A 21,012-nucleotide genomic window follows, 5' to 3' on the forward strand; every position below is an offset into this window, starting at 1 on the left:
ACGTATAGTGTCACCTGTTTCAATGTTACCAATTCAGCATCTGCAGAATTTATTCTGACAATGAGAGGCTGTCACCTGACAATCACAAAGCTCTTTAGAAGCTCACCGTGAACATGTTCTAAAAGGGACATGCATCAAAATGGACATCTTCAAGACCTTTTTGTTGTGATCATTAATATGCTAAGGCATGTTCTCCAGATATTTCTCAAAAGTAAATTCACTTCGATAATTTTATTTCCTATCAAATGCTACTCTCCTTTCTAATCAGACTTACTTCAGCAAGAAGTCCCGGAAACAAACACATCAAGAGAGCAAACTGCAGTGAGGCCTGGGGAAAACAAAGGGATATGGGGATGGACCTGATTTTACAGCAGGTGTTTTGCAGGGTTTGTTCTATGAAGACTCAAGGAGAATCCTGAGCTGACAAATAGAAGTTAGAGAGGGAATGATATTCACCCCAAGTAATGAAGAAGTCGAACTTGCCCAAAGATGGGATGTGGAGCAGGTGTGCCCGGAAGGCTGTAAGTTCCCAGCAGGGGTGCTGGGGATGCTGGGCTCTGCTGAGCCACTCGGTGCAGGAGATTCAAGCCTCAGATGGCGAGTTGACCTAAATGACCTAAACTGCCCCTTGAAGCACCACACCCCGGAACTCCTTGGCCAGGGCACCATGCCGAGGGCCTCAGACCCCCTTCTTACCTGCTGGGGAGAGAAGACCCAAATGCGTAAGTGACAGGGAAACATAAACTGTGCAAAAGAGTCGTGCTATGGTACTGACTGTAACGATGTTAGGATTTGTGATGAAAGGGGAAAACAGCCGCCGGGGAGCGCCTGAAGCCATGAAGACACTGAGACCTGGAGGGCTCCTGAAACGGCGACTGGAGAGAAAAGCTGAAGCTGAGACAGGCAGGATTGTCAAATTCAGGGCCTTGAAACTACTGGTGAAGAATGTAGACTCTAGAAACCAGCGTCTCAGTTCTTCAACCAGGGATGAAGGCAGCATTTGTCAAAAGACCTGCTGGTCAGACTCAGGATGGGTTTGAGCTACGGCGTGTCTGAAAACTTGAGCGACATCAGTAAAACCTATTCAAAATGCAGATTCAAGGGCCACAAGCCCTGAGACTGATTCAGTAGGTCTAGGGTTGGGCCCAGGAATCTGAATATGTGCCTTCCCTCTGGCCAGCTCTATGCTTCAGACGCAGGTGGTCCCCATAGTTCGACTAAGCAGGTTTACATCCAACTTAAGCTTGGCAACTGTTACTGCAGTGGAGGCACCAGTAAACGAAGTCTGAATGACTCTGCTGAAAGTTCTTTAAACTGATCTGAAATCTGTGCTCATTACCGTACACCACAGTGGGAGTTCTCCTCTCTGAGATCCCATATATTTCCTCACTCGTGCACATGCCGGTCTCGTAAATGTTCAAGGGTAACGCAGTTCTCTCAAGTAAACTCATCTCCAGGATGAATTCAACTATTGCTTCAACTGTTTCTCACAGGAGACGATTTCTAACCACCTCTCACCTTCGCTCACTTTCTTCTTTTCTTTTTCCAGACTCCTGATTTATCCCTCCCACCCGCTGCGGTCGGCTCCCTGGTAGCCCTGAGTTGTTTTTTCCCTACATCTGTGAGTCTGTTTCTGTCTTGTAAATAAGTTCATTTGTGCCCCACTGTTTTGGTTTTTCTTGTTTGTTTGTTTTTAAGATCTCCTTCCAGAAGGAGAAGAAAGAGAAAAGGGGATTGAAAACACATTTGAAGAAATTATGGCTAAAAATTTCCCAAATCTAAAGGTGAAAACAGATACCGAGGCAGAAGAAGCACAGAGGGTCCCAAACAAGATGAACCTAAACAGACCTGCATCAAGACGTATTATAACTAATACGGCCAAAGTGGAAGGTAGAGAGGAAACTCTAAAGGCAGCAAGAGAAAAACAGTCAGTTACTAGGGAACCCCCATCAGGCTGTCAGCTGATTTTTCTGCAGAAACGTTGCTCGCTGTCTTCCTATAACCTCCCGGGTGATCAGTCTCTTCCTTTAAGGTGCACACGCTCCAGGGACTGCAGCATTCCTTTACTGGGTCTAGGCAGGCAGAGGGCCTTCTGTTCCCTTGCTCTGATCAATGCAATCCAAGATCTCACTAGCTTTTTGTGTAACGTCCAAGTCAGCTAGTAAATAGTAAACTGGTAGAAAAAGAAAACGATCTCAGCTTAGAATTTCTTCCTGAGTGAACCTATGGTTTCTGACAACCATAATCCTCCAAACAACTCCTTCAAGGATAACAAGTAACACAGGCACTTTTCTTATCTCTGATGTTAGTGTTTTAAATCAGGGTTTATAAAATATAGATGCGCATAATTCAATGAAGATTTAATTTTAAAAATAGGTCCTCTGGCTCTTGTTGCCTGTCCTTTAAAACCTCTAAATTAATCTTGTCCCCTCCAGGAGAATCTCAGGATGGGACAGCAGTTGTCCTGACCAGAGGAGCCAGAGCAGAAGATGCAGTCTGCTCAGTGAGAGACCTTGACGTCAGCTAGACCAGTAAGGAGTGGTCCCCTGGACTACTGATGGAGCAGTCTGTAACCATGGCGATGGTCCTGGATTCCAGGAAGGGTTAGTGGGGTGGGAGGCACAGTCTTCCCTGGTGAAAAATAAAATAAAATAAAATAAAATAAAATAAAGTAAAATAAAACGAAACAAAATAAAATAAATAATAAAATTTTAAAAACTTAAAAATAATAAAAAAATGAATGAATGAATGAATGTATGTTGAAATGAAACAGAGCTCTTACCAGTTCTTTCTTCACGTCACCGAACAGGGACTGTCAGTGCCAGTTTCTCACCTTAAGCAGTTCATCTCTAAAGACAACCCACCTGGGACCCTAAACCCCTCCCTCAAGTCAAACAACACGTGAAAGCTTCAGGATCCTGGGGATGAGGAGACTGGGGCGATGGGTGGACGCCTAATTTCATTCTACTGAATTCAGATTGTTGTTTCTACCTGCTACTCACAACAGGGGGCGCTGTCTCTTACGCTTGGTGCTGATGAGGAATGCAAGTTCTTTCCTCCAACAAGTATTTCCAATGCAACTATTTATTTGCCCCTTTGCAGACCTGTGAGGGCAGAACTTGCTGGATTCTAAGAAACCACTGCCTAATTGTTTCCAGGGACCAGGAGCCTGAGGGAGAAGCGACTGGAGGAACTCCACTAAAGGGGATTGCAGGCAGTAGGGGAGTCAGTCCAGATGCAGGGTAGAACACAATTCACACGCACGCGCACACACACGCACACACATCTATTGCTAATGAGGATTCATGGTGGTTGGTAGAGACACAAAAACAAGTCAGACACATTTCTGAGCACCAAGAACTTCTTCACTGATTTTAAAAAAGGAAAATTAAGTTAACAAACGCTGGGTTTTTAAAAAATTGGGGGGGAGGGGTTAATTAGGTTTATTTATTTAATGGAGGTACTGGGGATTGAACCCAGGACCTCATGCATGCGAGGCATGTGCTCTACCACTGAGCTATACCTTCCCCCCAACACTGGGGTATTTCTAATCCATTATATGATAACGTATGTTGGGTGCGTTCTTGTAACAAACGTTCAACTCAGAACAACAGTTGCGCTGGCCGGAGAATCTTGTGCTGAAGTCTTGCAACAACTGGTCTGGATATGCTCCTGGATTGTCCATCCATGCTTCTTTAAATCAGCTGACTGCTTCTGCTCCACCAGGCCAGTCTCTTATGGTGCCCATCGGGCACATCTCAAACCCCTAGATCTCAAAGTAGTCTGTTCTCCATCTTTCTACTGTCCCAGACATCTGCCGCCCTCAGCTCCTTCTCTGCTCTTCCCCCTTGCTTCCAGCTGGTGTAGGCTAAGCCGTTCTTACTGCTCCTCTGGCATCTCCCTCTAATGTGCCTGGCATAACCCCCCTCCCCAGCCTGGCTTGCTCCCCAGGACCCTGTCCCAGCACCCTCCCAGGTGTCCAGTTCTGGCCTGATTTAGCCCAGACTGTTGACAAGGAGAGGCATGCTGATTCTTGCCCAAATCCCTGCAGCGATCACCAGGTTCTCCAATCATTTTTGCAACCTCTCTCTGCCTCACACATCTGAGTGTTTCTGACAAGAGAGGGTAGGCCACAAACCATCGTGCCTGCTACTTTTCCCACACAAGCATCCAGTCCTGCCTGCAGACCTTGGAAAAATAATTATTTCTTTTCATAATAGCCTGTGACTAAATGTGACAGTGTCGGTGGACAGTAGCCCTTAAACCTTCAAAGAAAGCCAGAAAACAAGTCTAACCAGAACCGTAACCAGTCCTATTGATAAACTGAAGCTCCAAGCTACGTAAGTGCTTACTGCACTGACCAGGAGGCCTGCAATTTATTTTACTTTATTAGGTGCTGAATCTTCCAAAAAAAAAAAAAAAAAAACTGCTGGAATTCCAAAAGCTCTGAATCTCATTATTATAAGTATGTTTAATCAAACCTTTGAAGTGACTTGCTGAAGTTTGGATGAGATTAGGCCTCTCTGCCACTCATTATGTTAAAACAATTCCTCAGCTCCGTGAGGACACAAAATAAGACCCCACCTTGAAAACAAAGCAACATTTTCCATTTTAAAAAATTTCTGCAGGTAATTCTTCCCTTGACCATTACTGATACCCTACTCATCTTATCCTGGGGAATCCAGCATAAAGCAGTCCAGAAAGACGACCTCAAGGAGACAGTTGCAAATACAAGCTGGATCTCAGCTCTGGAAAAGACCTTAAAAGGTCACCTGATTATCTGATGTTTGGATTACCTCTACTGTATTCATGTCGAGGAAGCATCCATCCTACGCACGGGTATTTTCGGCCTCAGAGCGCTGTCAATGCTATCTTTGCATATCCCTGACAATAACAAAGAGGATTCTTACATAAACTTGTTTTATAACAACGTTGAGCTTATCCTCACACACACACAGACACCGCATAGGATTAGGTTCAAGCACTGAACACGCAGCTGCAATCAATTTCAAAAGCCCAGAGAGCCCCATGCTACGCACTTCACAAGAGCCATCGTGCCCTGGATCTCAGAACAGATTCACGACAGCAAGCTTTCAAGTTATTACCAAAGGCACCCGCCAGAGGCAGTGCTTCCGACTTGTTCAGTCCCAGACCCCCTGTGATCCTCGCGCTACGCTCCTTTGACGGCGGCCGGGGTAGGGGAGGCAGGGCAAGGTGGATTCTCTGTGCAGCTGACTCCTCTCTGCTAGGCCAAACAGCCTACACAGCAACACGCTGAGCACATGCAAACACACACAGGCACGCGGACTGAGTGTGTGTTCGACCAGCAGAATGCACACACTCCCAACACAGAGAACTTCCCTTCTTCCCCCACCATGGTCACTGCCATCTCTACACTTTAACCTCTAAGTTACAATTTGACAAACCTCTCTTGAGGACGCCCCAGAGGTCCCTCCCTACAGATCGACAATGTTTTATAGTTTTAACCCTCTGCCTGGGTGACAGATAACGTCTGAGGGCTTCATTACGGGATAAAGCAGAGACCCAGGGAAATGAAAGTCCCCCAGTTTGGAGGACCCCAGAGATCTCACTGGACAAAAAAGCGCTCTTTTGTTCATCTGGTGAAGTTCGTAGCTCCTGGCTGGGAAGGTCAAGATTTCGAAGAAAGTGTCCCTAAGATCTTCCCTAAAGCAAGGTCTGATGAAGAAAAAGGAAAAGAAGACAGTGGGGTGGTTGCTTATTGACAGCACACTCATAATAAAAGCAACAGCTGACGAGTATGTGTGTGTGTGTGTGCATGACGGGGACACTGTGCTGTGCACCAGAAACTGACACACTGTAACTGACTGTACTTCAGTTGAAAAAAAAAAAATTTAAAAAAAGCAATGAGTGGAGGCCGAATGTTGCTTTCACTACAAAATGGAGCCAGCAACTAAAGATCTGGGCACTTGGAGAGGAATTTCTAACTTTTTAAAAATTTTATTATTTCTTTTGTGGTTGAGAGAAATGGAATCCTTAAAATGAAAAGTGCCTGTGCAGGGGCGTTTCCTGGTGAAAGCAAGAAAAGGACAGCTGGGGACACTGAGGTCAGCAGGCAGGTCAAAAGGCAAAGGACCCCACGGAAAACAAAGCTGGCTGCTGGGATGCGGGCAGAGCACCGGGGCGGGGACTGAGAGGCCGATCCCCGACGGCCTCTGGCCAGGTGCTGGCTTCGTCAGAATCTCCTTTCTTGGCTCCGTGTGAGTGAGAAACAGGCTGTCTCTGGTGGGCCAGCCCTTCCTGTTCAGACCAGCTTTCCACTTCTGCTCCTACAATTCCTAGGGAAGAAAATTTAAGAACTGGCCCAAACTGTGAAGTCCTTGAATTTACAGGATTCCTCTACTAGGAAAGCCAAGTTTGGAAAAGCCAGCTAAGCAGAGGGAAAGTGCCAACTCCTTAAAAGCGTTCCCTACAGAGCAATTCCCAGGCCTCCTGGGGCTGGTACGGGGTCTTCCAAGGAAGAGTGTTTCCATGGTCAGATCGGGGTGGGCTTTTCACGGCTTCAGCTCTTCGGATCTTCAGTGTGCTAGTGTCCGTTGTCAGTCTCCAAGCGGGGCTGGGGGGTCTCGTGTGCACAGAAACTCTGCCCAAAGCGAGAAGAACACTAACCGGAGACAGACAGCTGTTTAGGGCCTCAGCTGACAGCTGTGTAAGGCAGGCAACCCTTCAGGATCCCTCCAACATGTTTGGGTCTCGCTGTCCTCTTAGGATGATCTGAATGACAGGTCTCGCTTTCCTCCACTACTTCTCTCTCTAGTCGTTCTTTATTTTCTCCCACGGTTGAATAAATACCAACTGAGCATCTATGTGCAAGTAACCCTGTTCCTGATGTAAAACAAAACCGAAATTAGAGCCAAAATACCTTTTGGAGGCAAATGGACCCTTTCTTCTTTCTCTCTCTCTCTTGTATAAATTGAAGTATAGCTGACGTAACACTAAATTGGTTTCAGGTGTACAACATCACGGTTCAATATTTGTATATATTGCAAGATGGTAAGTGTACGAAGTCCAGTTAACACCCATCACCACACAGTTACAATTTTTTTTTCTTATGATGAGAATTTTCAAGATCCACTCTCCTAGCTATGCCCTTTTTCTTAAAAACAAAACAAAACAAAAACTATGCTGTATTTATTCCAAGTGCAACAGATTGCATTTAAAGATATTGCTATGGTCTGAATATCTGTGTCTCCCCAACGCTCATATGTTGAAATCCTAACCCCCTAAAGGTGGTGGTATTAATAGGTGGAGCCACTGGGAGGTGCTTAAAACACCCATTTATGGTAAAACTCTTACCAAAATGAGTATAGAGGGAACATATCTCAACATAATAAAAGCTATTTATGACAAAGCCACAGCCAGCATAACACTCAACGGTGAAAAACTGAACGCCTTCCCACTGAAATCTGGAACAAAACAAGGATGCCCGCTCTCACTGCTTCTATTCAACAGTTTTGGAAGTCCTAGCCTCAGCAATCAGGCAAAGAAAGAAAGAAAAGGGATCCAAATTGGCAGAGAAGAGGTAAAATTGTCACTATACGCGGATGACATGATACTATATATAGAGAACCCTAAAAGCTCCACACAGAGACTACTAGAGCTGATCAAAGAATTCAGCACTGGTAGCAGGATACAAGACCAACATACAGAAATCAGCTGCATTTATTTACACTAACAATGAAATATCAGAAGAAGAGAATAAAGAAACAATCCCTTTTACAATTGCAGCCACAACAATAAAATACTCAGGAGAGAATCTGACCAAGGAGGTGAAAGGCTCATACACAGAGAACTACAAGACATTGATTAAGGAAATTTAAGATGACTTAAAGAGATGGAAAGACATCCCATGCTCTTGGATTAGAAGAATCAACATTGTTAACATGGTCACACTGCCCAAGGCAATCTACAGATTTAATGCAATTCCTATCAAATTGCCCAGGACACTTTTCACAGAACTAGAACAAATCATCCTAAAACTTGTATGGGAGGTGCTTAAGTCATGAGGGCAGAGCCCTCATGGATCTTATAAAAGAGGTCCCTCAGGGCTCCCTAGCCCTTTCCACCAAGTGAAGATAAAGCAAGAAGGTTCTGGATACAAACTCACTCATGCTGGGGCCATGCTCTTGGACTTCCAAGTTCCAAGAACAGTGAGCTATAAATTCCTATTTTTTTTTTTATAAGATGCCTAGTTTATAATGCTTTGTTCTATCAGCCAAAAGGGACTGAGACCGATACAGCACAGACTTGATGATTTAATATTTCTACTCCCACAAATTCCACAAATATATGCTGATCCTCCCGTCTGTCCTTGTGCAAATAATCAAGGAGAAACAGAACATCCCGTAGGTTAAAAGCTGGCCTGACCATCACCGCGAGGATGGATCAGAGACTGGGCTTTGGCGTCGAGCTTAGAGTCCTTGTCTGTAAGGGATGGAAATTACAGGATCTGTGCTGTAGGATTAACACAGGAACTAAATAAGATGATTTCCATGAAACACAGGACAGAGCAAGCTCAGTAAAGGGCAAGCGTTATTATCAGGTCTGCACGTCAATTTTGGCTTAAACTGGGAATTCTACTTCTTTTCTAAGATGATGACGGTCTGAACAGGGAGCTTCTCTGAACTCAGCAGTCCTTTCTGTGGTTTAAAAGTTCTCCTGCTCCTGGGACAGCAGAGCCACAGCCAAGAGACGGAGGCCTTCCGTGGAAAAGAAGTCTCAGACATGGTCGCCCACCGCCCCGGAGAACTGGGCGGCCAGCAGGCTCTGCAGTGATTCCTACCCATTCCTTTGTCTCTTCTGAAAACTCTAGTAATTCTTTTCAGTTGCCAGAATGGCTATGGAGAGAGAAAGAGAGAGAGAGAACCTCGTACCTCTAGCCAGGACTGAAACTATGGGGGTTCCTTTGCCACTCCAGATGGGGGCTGGGAACCAGCCATTTGGGAATCACCGTGGAGCCTGTTACAAGTGCAGGTGTCGGGCCCCAGCCCAGACCCACTGAAAAAAAATCGACAATTTAATAAGATTCCCAGGTGACTTACATGCACATTAATGTTTGCAAAATGCTACCTTAGAGCACCTCCATTTCCCCTGCAGTTGCCAACTCTGATCACTCCAGAGAGAAGCCCACGTGTGGGAGGGAGCCTACCCACACCGAGAGGGCGCCCTCCAACCAGAAGGAAGAGCGGAGAGCCTCAGACCTGCGTCTACAGAGACAGCCCCCAGGAACTCAATGCAAAGCTGCCCAGCTGGCTGTGGGTGCGATGCTGTTAACACTGCCTGCTGAGCCCCGCTTCCTCGCAACAGGCCTGAAATGGGATTTCTTACTGGAAGTGGGCAGAGTTCACCCCTGCCGCCCTTCCTCTGCCCGTTTGCTCAGCACACAATATTCGGTTTGCCACGTGTTGCCCATTTACTTTCTGTGCACCGTGAGCAACACACAGTACCTCCATCATTTAGGTTTTCAGTTTTGTAACTGCCGCACTCGGTTCAGGATGCACGTAGTAAACCAGCCACAGAATTGTTTACAACCTGAAGGGAGTCTGCAGGGCTACGACTGCTGACTCACAGTGAAAAATGACTTCCCAAGTGTTCAGAGGGCCTTTTATAATGGGCCTAACGGTTGTTGGTATCCGCCGGAGGAAGGCTGACACGGCAAAGTAAGGGGCGTCTGGCCTGCCTCATAATAGGATTAGGGCACCGGCCGGTGGGTCTGACTGCTCTAACGGCTGCTCTGTTAGTAATCCTCAGAGCATCACCTGGAAATACATTTGAGTCACTGTATTTATTTTGAAAAGTCTCTGATAGACACGCTGGTAATCCTGGCCTACCAAGGAGTATGTTTGTGTTGCAAAACCAAATCAGTTTCTTGAGGCCGTTTGGAAAATGTCACCATCTTTATAAAACACTTTGCAATGTACCCAAAGCTTTTACATACATTCTTTCACTTGGCTTCCTCCCTAAGGTGGCCAGGGCAACTGCACCCCAACCTGTACATTCCAAGCCTTTCCCCACAGATGAAGAATCTCAAGCTAAGTAGGTTGACGTTAAGTTAATGTCTTAACTTAGAGGGTCATGACCTGTCCAGGGTCTCAAGGCTGGTAGATGGTAGAGACACTACCAAACCCAGTTGCTGGATTCCTCAGTCAGATTCCTTTTTCCCAGTGGTGATTCCACACGTCACACGCGGATGTCCAGTCACGCCTCCAACCAAAACTGCCTGGACCACATTAACTGGGTCTTTTAAAGACCCTCGGGTTTGCCATCGCGTTAGCATGCTTACTACTCCTCATTATACTTTGTGAAGGAGTCCAAGTCAGCACAGATAGGAATACGAGTGTCTATGCACTTCTGGATTATGGAGAACAAACCTAGGACTCCCTATAAAGGGGGGAACTTGGTCCTTCTCAGTGTGTGGGTGTTACTTTTGGAAAACCAGGAAACACTTACCTTTCTTTAAATTCATTCATTCATTGGACAGATGTTTTTGACTGCTCAGAAATGCCAGAGCAGGGCATCTGGGTCACGGTCATCGATCCAGTGAATAGTGCGTTTTTAGATAGCCAATACTATTAATGGCTTACATCACTTGCGACAAGTTAAAAGCTCTGGGAAAGATTTGAAATCATTGATTTCAAGTCAGATATTCACAAACCCCTGCACATAAAGGTGATTTTAAAAAAACACCTACTTAAAGAGCTATTTCTTTCTCTTAAGTTTACCCCGGAGGTCTACCTGCGCCCACCAAGGCTCACTTGAATTCTCTGCTCGTTCCGTCAACCCTCTGCCGGCTCTTTGCCTCATGCAGATTCAGTCAACATTGCCCCTCTCCCACCTCCTCTCTTTTTCTTCCTGTTTAATCCAAGTCATTAATAAAAATACTGAGCAAAACTGACCCCAGGAGGAAGCCCCACGCCTCTTCATAAGAGGCTTCTCTCCACGTGTCTCCAAGGTAATTCATCAACACACGTGAAACGTGACAGCTTCAAAAAGGAGCCACAAGCAAGATGCAAAAAAAAAAAAAAAAAGAGGGGAGTGACATGATGTCTTCAGTAAATCCCTCTAAACTTTTAAGCAAACTGTGCCTTTTCAAAATCACCCAGCCTTTAGAAGTCAACCATGATACAGGACTCAAGAAGGTTTCCTGGGTGCCACCCCCGGCATAATTTTTAAGCCATCATTTTCCTCTCGTGATCTGAAGTGGACATTAGTAGAGCTGTTCCGAAATGACCCAGCTCGCTTTTTGCACCCTTTGTGAGATCGAATGCCGTCGCCCCCTTTTCAGTCTGGCATGGCAACAGCAACGTGACTTGCTTTGGCCAATGAAATGTGACTAGAAGAGACATCTGCCACCCTCAGGCCAAAGCTCTAGGAGCCTGCGTGTTACCTGCCACATGCCCTTCTCCCGTGACTTTTAGAAACCATGTGTCAGGAAGGACACATGACCACCCCGGGCCCCTCAGTGACTATGATGAGCAGAGACCCCGCCCACCCACGTTCGTTATGGAGGATGAATGATGAGAAAACAGTCGTTGCACCAAGACGCTGAGATGCGGGGCAGGATGCTGGTCACCTCAGGCCAACCTGGCCTGTCCTTGCCAATACTTCTGGAATGACCGATGGCTTCTCCCTGCTCAGAAAAAGCACTAAACTCCCCTTCTGATATTAAAATCTTCTCTAACTTGACTTGGGATTTATCACCACCGCTCAGGTAGTTCTGTCTGCTTCTTCCAGGGACCCAGCTCTTCTGAACGGCACCTCGAAATCCCGTTTCTGTCGGGCACTGAGCTGAGGACCACGGCTGAGGAGCTGCTTATGCCTCCTGTTTCCTCAACTTCATTCCTGCATCCAAAACATCACAGGTGGAAGTGAAGTACGGGTAGTTTTTCCCCTGATGGTTTCCTCTGCTTCATCCATATACATAAGTGCCTCAGGAACCGCCAACCGAAGAGCATGCAAAATAAACCACGCCAGAGAGGAAGTGTCGGAAGCAGTTAACGGACACGCTCCATGCAGCCCTGCTCCACGCTGACTCGAGTGTATGAGAAGCATCGTTGCGCTAGAAGTCCTGCTCCCTTTAGTTAATTCAGTAAGTGGTGTAATAACCACTCATTATGACTCCTGAAGTTGTCTTTGGCAAATTCAACGTGAGTTGCAGTTGGGCGTGTCAGTTCTTAGAAAAGGACTGTCATGTATAATGACCCAGACCCAATGTGTCGGACGTTCCTCAAAGAGTGATTTGGAGTCAATTAAAAATTTTTAAAAAGGGCTTTATAACAACAGGATCTCCCCCCACAAAGGAACACCCTGCCTACAGAAAGCACGGCGTGTGCCCCGGATCGATGGAAACGTCTCGCACAGGACACATCTATCAGGGACGTCGCACACACAGCTCCAGCCCGCGTGGTATTCCTGCCGGGTGACTGCTCTGGTGTCTTTCTGCTTTTCGCATCTGTGATTTTATTTCTCCCATTTCCTTGTGTCTACCTCTCCATATTTCCTGCCATTCCCGTCTGGCTTGCTCCTAAACCCCATTACAGAGCATAGATTAGGGGCCAAGAAAGAGGGCTTCATCCTGTCCGTGGCAATGCGGGGCCACCTGAAGAGGCACTTACACATGTGATTTAAGAGGAGCCCAGGAGATTGGGCTGGCGCAGGAGAAGGGAGCTGCTGGAACGCTGCAAATAGACCCTCTTCCCCAAGTGCTCTCTTGTCTCACCGAGATACATTACCTCTCTGTGGGAAAGCCACTGAGCTCGCATTTACTATTTTGAGATTATGATCCACTTTCCATTCTACTGCTAGCATCCTTATATTCCTCCCAGAGTCATTTCTCCTTGTAAGATCTTGACAGGGATATTAAAAATTCACAAACATATTGCCTTTTACCCGCCATGAAAAAATACAGCACAGATTTTGGTCAAGAAGCCCGGTATAACCTGGGAAGTGAGAAAAGGCGAGGTCCCTGACGCTAATGATACCACAGTGAATTACACCTGGAGGGAGGCAAGCCCATCCTAGCAAGGCGGGCGACTCTGGCAGAGCTCCCAGGAATGACTGTTCCAGAACATCCTCACGGAAGGTGAGAGAACTCAAGGACCATTTCTTCGTCCATGCCTCTCTGACTTCCCCTCGCCCCCAAACTGTTCAAACTGCTCCAGGTACCTGGGATTTCCCAGCCCCAGCTTCCGCCTGGCCCTACACGCTGCAGGTAACTAGAGAGATTCCACTGGTTCTGTCTCTCTTCTGTGCACATCTGTGACCCAGAGCCACTAAGACCCGTCCTCAGGTTGCTAGCCTGGGGGCCAAGCAGCCTACAGAGGCTGTTAACAGACCCTAGGATGTCACAGGGCTGTTGCATTCACTGAACGCCTGCATCCTGACTTGGGAATTTCAAAACTGGTACTGATGGAACTAGCTTTAAAATTCCCAGTGGCCACTTACATGGCTACAGGTAGGACCGCAGGATACACATCAAATTAAATTTTGTCAATGACTGTGCGGCCCTTGTCTATCCATGTTAAAAAAAGTCTAGAAAAACCAAAGCAAATTGTGTCTCAAATGGCCAAGTTCTGAGTGCATTTCCCGCATGAGATCAAAAGGAGAGAGAGGAGCTAAAACCTGGTATTTCTTCAGGGATGGAGAAGTCAAATCACTTCCTCAAACAGAAGGCATTCCTCCCTTTCCCATTAGGCAGGGATAACCCAGTCATGATTATAATGCAATTAAACGGGGAGCACGGGCAGTTACCTTCTCAGCACAAGAGACCACAGGGAGCAATCCGGTACAGCCCTCTACATCCTGTTCCAGAAATGATCCAATTAGGCTACTGGTTAGAAAGTATTATCTCCCGGGTGACACAGTGGAAACTCCCTTGCTTAAAAGGGACTTTAAACTAGAAGATGCCGAGAAGTAAGAGTACGATTTGATCCTGGCAGAGAAACAAGACTCTGCTCATCTAATAAAGGAACATTTAATCTCCAACTTTTCCCCCTGTTTGGAGATAGAAACAGTTTTGAAGAAAATAAAATGCATCTATGAATTCTGAATTGTAAGACACTCATGAACCTAATCCAAACAGATGACCATCTCATTTGGAGTCACCAGACCAGTGGCCTCACCTGCCCAGAGCGGACCCAGGAGCATGAAGGTAAGAAGCAGTGGCTCCGGGCTGTGAAAACAGAGGTCAGAAGGCCTTCCTCGCAAATCCTTTGCATTTTTTTTTTAAGAGTGTAAATTCCTTGGTGGGATTTGCTGTGTTTTATTTATTTGTTCTTTGAGCAAAACAATATGAAGTGCATACCGTAAGCTCTGCCCCGTTGTGCGGGCAAACAAGGTCAAAGGAGCCAAGACTGGCTCTCCTCAGCGTCACTCTTAGGACACTGCTTAAACGAACACAAAATAAAAAAACAGAACCTCCAAAAACTTTGTGAACTACTTGTAAAAAAAGAAAAGAAATCCCATTAATTCTCTAAAACTGAACGAGAACAAAATGGCGTCAGGTAATGAAACGTGGTTGGAACAGCAGCATCAGCTGGTTTGATACTTACACTAAATCTTTGGACCAACCATCCCCTGGAACCTTCAAGAGAAATATGCCTCAGTTCCTAGCTCTAGGTCCCCAAGACACCAAGACAGCAATAAAATCACATAGAATCCAAAGGAAACCAGACATCGGGCTAAACAAGAAACCTCATATAGTTGGTTTCTCGCATTTCTTTGCAACCCTTTAGTTACTGCAGAAGGAACAGTAATGGGAAGCAAGTAGTTCCAGAGGGAGGAAAAAAAAAAGAGAGAGAGAGAGGGAGACAATGTGCTCCTCTGACCATCAGATTGGCAGTATTTGATTGGTCAGTGTTTTGGGGTTTTTTTCCTCCTTAAGCATTATTGGTAAGGCTGGTTGATTTTGAATCTAGCAAGGACCTAATAGATTTTCAAATCCAAACTTACTTATTTCCTTAGCAAGTGAAAGTACCTCTATACAGGTTGCTTGGTTACGCTGATGGTTCTTAAAAGTGGGTGGGCGCGTGCATGAGTGTGTGTGTGTGTCTGTGTGTCCGTCTGCCTTACAGGAGTAACAAACCTGGACGAAGAACAGAGGAGAGACCTGAGTGGCAGTCACGACACAACGGGGAGAGTGGGGAAGAGATTGATGAGGGTGAATAAAGTCTCTCTGGTTCAAATCAGTTTTTAAAACAACTTATGTCATGCCTTTTGCAAAGGTGAAATTCACCAGAGTTTGATATTTTACAGGAAAGGAACAGAGTGAGAAAGAAAAGAGGGAGGGAGGGGAGAGAATTTCCTTCTTACAAGTTGCTGAAGGGAGCCGTCCCCAGCGTTTACAGACCGCCACTTACCTCTGGAGATACTATCAGACAAGGAAAACAGCCCCCGCCTGTTTTAAAGCCCCCCATTTGAAATTTAAATTCATTAGTTTATGAGCTGCCGGGAACTGACAGTTTTACACCCCAATCCTCCTCGCAATTTATGTAAAAGCTGCCATAAACCGGAATAGGGGAGCCTCTCCAAGTGGCAACACCAAACACAAATTGGTAAATAAAAACGCAGCTGAAGCCGATTTGCTGCGGGTCATATAACCGAGAATGTCGCTTTTATTTGAGGGAAGTTCTTTAAGCATTTGCTCCTCACCCGGCCACGCTTATTTTTTTTTTAAACCAACATTTAAAATATTAATGTACTGTTTTTATTGCTTCCCTCCTCTGATGGCGTTTCTATAACTGGTTCCACACGTATAAAATACGTCCCACGTAATTGCAGCGCGGCTGGCCTGGCCCGTTTTTGTGGGAGGGGGTGTGGCCTCTGAGTGTTTCTCTCTGACGGTGTGTATCACAACTCAATTGCAGTGTCCTGATGCGAGAGACTTTAATTATAACACAGCTTGATGGATACTGAAGATTAGACTCCAGAAATATCTGGAGGGCTGTGTCTGATTTGTCTTCAATGTCGCAATTCAGTTCTTGCTTTTAAGACAAAATTCCCCGGGGCCACGCCTATGAGTTTAGCATGTTATGCATAGATGGAGCAGAAAGTAAGTCACGGACCCAGGTCTCCCAATGAAAGGTGCATCTTCAGGGGTCCCAGCACAAGCTTTCTCCAAGCGGGGAAGCCCAAACACCCTTTAAAGTTCACGCGCTCAGGGTTGTCCCTGAGAAACCCTCGCTTGCCCCAGTGTCACAACGCTCTTCTCCAATACTGACCATTAACTTCACAGGAGTAACTAACTACGAATTTTGCAGGTTTACTGTCTATGTCTGGGGTTATAATTCATCTCAAATTGACTTTTGTGCATGGATGGAGTCCGGTGAGGGTCAGGGCAGTTTCCCGATTGAATTGTTTGGACTCCTTGTTGAAGATCACTTGACCACGTGTGTGGGAACCTTCCTATCTGTTCTCTGTACCTTCCCACGGACCCAGTTGTCTCTCCTTCCACCAACGTCACACCATCTTGACGACTGCAACTTCACAGTAAGTTTTAAAGTCAGGTAGGATGAGTCCCCCAACTTTGTTTTCCTTTTCAAAGGTTACTTTAATAATTTTATTTATTTATTTTATTTTGCCTCTCCAGGTAAAATTCAAGATCGATTTGTTTCAGCACCTCCTTTCACAGCGTCTCTGTGCTCAGCACACTGGAGACGGGGCCTGGAAGCACTGGGTGAACAGGTCCCCGCACCTGAACCTCCAGGCTCACCTGGACGAGGGAGAAAGGCCCTTGACATGGTGCAATGATAAAGGCCCAGTGACACGTGGGACTCTTCTAAAAGTCACTGTTATAATCAAACTCTGATTCCACGGAGCAGAGGGGTCTTTGCAAAGATGAAGGAAGAAAGCAGTAATAACACATGGAAAGGACGACCCCGCTTCACAGACTGACCTGCCTCCCGGAGACCCTGGGGACAGGGCCTGCTCTCCTCCCACCAGTACTGCCAGCACATCACAGGGTGTCTGGCCCCCAGGAAGGGTTCACATGACATCTGGGGGAACTTTTCTCTGCAGGAAACAGCCAACACCAGTGTGCTCCCTGCTCCTGGGGGAGCACCCTCCCTCGCTTTTAATCCTCCACCCACCTCCCCCTCCCTCGTTTTTACTGCCTTTCCCATTTTACCTCACCTTGATTGCCACTTTTCTTCCCGTCAAAATTGTACGCCAGGTGAGGGGAGAGACCACCTTCTATATTTCCGAGTATCTCCACAACATTTGTGCCAGAGAGTAACACTCTTGCAGTGAGGAGCACGGTGGGCTGGGGCGAGGTGCTGGGTCCCCCAGCAAGCCCGTCGGCAGACCCACCAGAGTCGGGGACACAGAGCAGACACCCAGTAAACACGAGTCATTTAGAGAGCAGGTACCCTTTCTGTTGCAAACGCCCTTTTGAGGCAGACACGGAGCCTTAGTTTCAGCATGTCAGTGGGGGAAATCATCCAGTGGCAGTGACCCTTTCAGAGGCAAAATCAAACAGGACTCATATTTCCTACAAGACCTCAAAGGAAACCATGGCTTCCCCCTAGTTTGTGTTTAAGAAAAGATAAAAAGGAACGGAGACGCCTCAGGATAGGACGTGCTTCACAAAGCATCCGGGGGAAGGGGGAGCACCAAGGGCCCTTGGCCAAACTAAACACACACTAGAAACAAAACCAAACCAAAATCACAAGGCAACACCTTTTGACTGGCAAAACCAAAAGGAACTGGAAGCCGTTTGTTAAGATATTATGAAGAGTTGGAGGGGGTCAGGCCCACTCTCTTACCACTGAGACAGGAGGGAGGGGACAGGGCACAGCCACTGAAGGAAGGACACGGCCACTGAGGACAGGACAGGCTGGCTAGAACCAAGATGGCGGAAGACTCGACTTCCAGGAGACCTTGAGCCTCACGGGACACGCACAGGCGCCACGACAGATCCCAGACTGACCATTAAAGGTCAAAAGGTGGACTGGGGGACCCCATTCCTGGCAGTCTCCCGCCCCTTCCCCAGAGTAGCCGGGTTAACCCTCCTGCTCATTAGACTATGAGATGACTGAGCCCGTGGAAACCGACACCCCACACCTCGCGGTCGCTCGCTCTCACCTTCTGAGACGGCCCACACTGTGCCTGTGGAGGGTTCACTGCTTTTACTTCAAACTAAACACACCCACACCTCTTGGTCTCTCTCCCTCTCGCCTTGTGAGACGGCCTGCATTCTGCCTGCGGAGTGTGTGTCCGCTAACTCGCTTTCCCTTCTGGGTGAGGTGGACCCCACGCTGACGACGGAGAGTCCGTCCCCCCCAGATAAACCTGCTTTCGCTTGCCCATGCCTGCCTCTTGAATCCTTCCCTGCACGAGGCAAGAACCCGCCCTGACCAGACTGCTCTCGCGACTCCCTAGCTGGCCCGTCTGCCGATTCTCGACCCCCTCGATCGGTGCACCACAGTGAGGCGAGCGTGGCTGGCGCACAGCATGATGGAGGCAGGCCATTCTTCTGCTTAAAGTCCTTCACTTACATGAAACAGAAAATGGACAAAGACCCGAAGTCCTTCGCCACACGGTCCGCGCCCTCTTCCCTGCCCCTTGCTGGTCACACTCACACGTCTACATCCTTCACGTCAGACCGAGGAGGCACCCCTGCCGCGGCTTTGCAAATGTTATTCCTTCCGCCTGGAGCATCTGCACCCCCTTCCCTTCCAAGGACTCAGATCAGACATCACCTCATGCCAGGAACTTTCACTGACCCTCCCAGTTGAAATCCTCCATGGCAATCATTTTCACGTTGGTCTGGTTGTCAAAACTGCAGACGTGTTGTGGTTACAGTCGCCTTTGATCTCCGTGGGCCACGTACTCAACGCTTGACCTAGCATGCAATCAGCGCTTAATGAATGGTCAGATAAATAATTGATAGAGCGAAGGAATAAACGTGCCCAGTAAACATTAAATAGATTCATCAGCAATGCAGTTATGTCCCTGGACAGCTTTGCTGTGTGACAACTGAAATCTCTCCCCTTCACTTTTTAAAATCATTTTACATACTATAGAAATGTGTATTTTACATACTATATAACGTAAAACATATACCATGTTAGCGAATTATATACTGTACTCACTTTAAATGCACATTCAAAAAGTTCTGAAAAACTTGCACGCCTTTGTAACTCCCTGCAATCAGGATACAGAACATTTCCATCACCCCAAAGGGGTCCCTTGTGCCTCGTCTCAGTCAACGCTCTTTTCATTCCCAGTTGCCAGGCAGTCACTCACTTACACTCCATCACCCTGTATCAGTTTGGATGTTTTTTATTTTCTGTACATTAAATCATACAGTAAGCCTTGTTTTAAGGCCGTCTTGTTGAGCTCAGCAAAATATTGAGATTCACCTGTCTTGTTATGTGTATCAGTTTTTTTTTTAATGTTGAGTAGTATTCCATCTGGCAAATATAATGTCATGTGTTTAACCATTAGCCCTTGTTCACAGACATATGGGTTGTTTCCAGCTTGGAGCTATTATGAATAAAGGTGCTATGAAAATTAGTGTATAAGTCTTTGTATAGATACAGTTTCATTTTACTTGAATAGAATTCAAGAAATACCTTGGTTAGCTTGTACGGTAGGTGTATGTTTAACAAAGAAACCGCCAAAGTGTTTCCTAAGGTGCTTGTATGATTTCACGTTCCTTGAAGACATATGTAGGCGTCATATTCGTTCTGTATGTTAGCAGACATGAGTCCTGTCCCAAACGTCCATAAGACATGTGGTCCATGCCCAAAGGTCCTTGAAACTTGGTCCTACCCAAAGCATCCATGAGCACACTTGGCCCACGCCGAATGGTTTCTGCACAGAGCAAATGTCTCGGGGACCAAATGTCCTGTGGATGTTTGGGACGGGACCAAACGTCCTGCAAGGCCTCCATATCCTCTCCAGCGCTTGGCATTATCAAGCTCTGTAATTTTAGGCACTTCAGTGGGTCTGTAACTTTTTCAAGCTTCCTTTATTTACCTTTCTGGCCTCTCTGTATCTCCTTGCTGTGCGTTCTGCTGCCTATGGGAGCTGCACACATGCCGTACAGAGGGGCTGTTAGTTGGCTGTACGGCTCTTGTATTATCTAGCAGGATGCCAGGATGGACAGGACCCAAGTCAGAAGTAATGAACGGGAGAGGCAAAGTGAGGCACAGGTGGTCAAGTCTAAGGGGACCATGACTGAGAAATAAATAAAGGTGTGGACTGAAACTCAGTTTAAAGCTGGAAAGTCCATAGGGAAGCTGAGGGGCAGGGAACCCACACACTCCTGGAAGCCAATTCCATCCCTAGACTGGTCCAGGGCTGAGCAAGGAAGGGTCCTCAACAACCACTTACTGACTTCCTTGTTAAGGGTACGGAACGCTTTGTTGCATTGAGGCTGTTTTAAATGATGGCTTGCTAATTCCTTACTAGGGAACCATAGATAGGAAGGAAACAGAGAAAACTCCTGTATCTCTTTCTTATTGTCCTTAAGTGAGTCATATGCTAATGGAAAGCCAAGCCCTTAAACTGCCTAGTGCCCCTGTCCCCATGTGTCTCTGGCCTCGCGTGTAACTGGTGATGAGCAAACACGGCACAGTCGGTGAAGTATGCTGAATGTTGGCCAAATGCACCGGCGGCATCAGCAGAAAATAACTAATTTATACATATTATTTTCATAGCAGTTATGTTTTGCGAGTTATGTGCCACATACACTTTGCTGGGCAAGTTAACATGCCGTATGTCATGTAACCCTCACGCAGCCCTAGGAGGCAGATAATATCATCACCTTCATTTCGCAGTAGAGGAAAATGAGACACAGAGAGTGAACTGCCGCGAGTAAAACAGTAAGTTGAGACGTCAAAATCAGAATTCAATCAGCCAGACTCCAAAACTCTGGCCTTTGACTGCCGTGCTCTGAGCTGAGATGCCAGAAGCCACTGGGCCCCAGCAACCTGCAAAGCGTCGAGTTGTCCACTGTTAGAAATTAGTTAT

General features: G+C 46.7%; 1 protein-coding gene, 1 long non-coding RNA gene and 1 other non-coding gene across 5 annotated transcripts in view; all 3 read right to left on the reverse strand.

Moving 5' to 3' along the window:
• Positions 1–21,012, reverse strand: part of CTNNA2 (catenin alpha 2) — a 944,841-nt gene that overhangs the window by 468,423 nt on the left and 455,406 nt on the right. The window lies entirely within an intron of this gene.
• On the reverse strand, positions 1,609–18,931 carry LOC116661670. Its single transcript, XR_004317599.1, has 3 exons — positions 18,700–18,931; positions 16,235–16,243; positions 1,609–1,619 (listed from the first exon to the last, which is right to left on the reverse strand). It is a non-coding gene; the product is annotated as an uncharacterized LOC116661670 (long non-coding RNA).
• On the reverse strand, positions 3,456–3,527 carry TRNAA-CGC. Its single transcript has one exon. It is a non-coding gene; the product is annotated as a tRNA-Ala (tRNA).

This window comes from Camelus ferus, chromosome 36, assembly GCF_009834535.1.
Source record: "Camelus ferus isolate YT-003-E chromosome 36, BCGSAC_Cfer_1.0, whole genome shotgun sequence".
Taxonomy (NCBI): Eukaryota; Metazoa; Chordata; class Mammalia; order Artiodactyla; family Camelidae; genus Camelus; species Camelus ferus.